The following is a 1,574-nucleotide window of genomic DNA, read 5'->3' as shown; positions in this document are numbered from 1 at the left end:
ACCAGTAATTATCAATGTATCCTGACTGCATCTTTCCATCTACTTCTGAAAGGAATTAGCCAGTGAAAACCTTATGAATAGCAGTGGGACACTGTCTGATATAGTGCTGGAAAATGAGTCTCTCAGGTTGGAAGGCACTCAAAATATGACTGGGGAAGAGCTGCCTCCTCAGAGTCGACCTTAATGAAGTGGATGGAGTCAAGCTTTTGGGACCTTCACTTGCTGATGTGGCATGACTCAAAATGAGAAGAAACAGCTGCAAGCATCCATTAATAATCAGAACATGGAATGTACAAAGTATGAATCTAGGAAAATTAGAAATCATCAAAGATGATATTGAATGTATAAACACTGATATCCTAGGTATTAGTAGGCTGAAATGGACTGGTATTGGCCATTTTGAATCGGATGATCATACAGTCTACTATGCCAGGAATGACACCTTGAAGAGGAATGGCATTGCATTCATCGTCAAAAAGAACATTTTAAGATCTATCCTGAAGTACAGTGTAGTCAGTGATAGGGCAATATCCATATGCCTACAAGGCAGACCAGTTAATACGACTATTATTCAAATTTAAGCACCAGCCACTAAGGCCAAAGATGAAGAAACTGAAGATTTTTACCAACTTCTGCAGTCTGAAATTGATCAAATGTATACGTATGTTTTGTTGTTGTTGTTGTTGTTAGGTGTCAAGTCAGTTCCGACTCACAGCAACCCTATGTACAACAGAGTGAAACACTGTCCAGTCCTGTGCCATCCTCACAATCACTATTGTATATACACATACACACAAATACACATAAACCTTTTATGCTGCTTAAATTTCCATGTATGTATGCACGTATCTATAGGAGCCCTGGTGGCACAGTGGTTAAGCACTGAAAGGTCAGCAACTGGAACTCACCAGCCGCTCAGAGAGGAAAGATGTGGCAGTTTGCTCCCGTAAAGATTACAGCCTTGGAAACCCTATGGGGACAGTTTTACTCTGTCCTGTAGGGTCACTATGAGTCAGAATCCACTCGACAGCAGCAGGTTTGCTTTCGGTTTTGGATGTACTTATCTATCCATATTATATCGTTAAAAGAAAAAAAAAAAAAGACTGGTGCCAAGGGAACATGAGAAGGGGAGACTCCATCTGTTTTTAGGGGTAGAGCTACCCCCATGGGCAAGAAGAACACTCAGCTACCTACTGGATATGCCTGAAAATGACCTAAACGGCTCCATGTACAAGAGAGCTCTCACTTTTACCCAGCAGAGGATAACCTGAAATTCCAGCCCTTATCTCCACTTTTAATTAAGACATTAGTTGTTCTTATCTGTATTTAAAAGCATCTCCATTATCTTTCACAAAAGCACTGGCACTTCAATGTCTATCAGCTAGAAAAGCCTGGAAGCCGAGGAACCAAGAGGCTCACGTGGCTGGGGTCCGACAAGGCCTGAGCTGCAGTCCCACAGTCCCTGGGACATTAGACAACCCGAGGAGCCAATGGGAGAAGCCCTCGGGAGGCTGGGAAATGTGTCCTGCATCACGTCTGCCAGAGGCTCTGCCTGAGTTTTGTCACGGCAACTT

General features: G+C 42.9%; 1 protein-coding gene across 1 annotated transcript in view; it reads right to left on the bottom strand.

Annotated features, from left to right (window-relative positions):
• The window catches only part of PDE10A (phosphodiesterase 10A), a gene marked incomplete at its 3' end in the record, with an annotated part of 329,742 nt that overhangs the window by 53,217 nt on the left and 274,951 nt on the right, over positions 1-1,574 (bottom strand). The window lies entirely within an intron of this gene.

Source organism: Trichechus manatus, unplaced genomic scaffold (genome assembly GCF_000243295.1).
Source record: "Trichechus manatus latirostris isolate Lorelei unplaced genomic scaffold, TriManLat1.0 scaffold00002, whole genome shotgun sequence".
NCBI classification, from domain to species: domain Eukaryota; kingdom Metazoa; phylum Chordata; class Mammalia; order Sirenia; family Trichechidae; genus Trichechus; species Trichechus manatus.
This window is presented reverse-complemented; position numbering and strand designations above follow the sequence as displayed.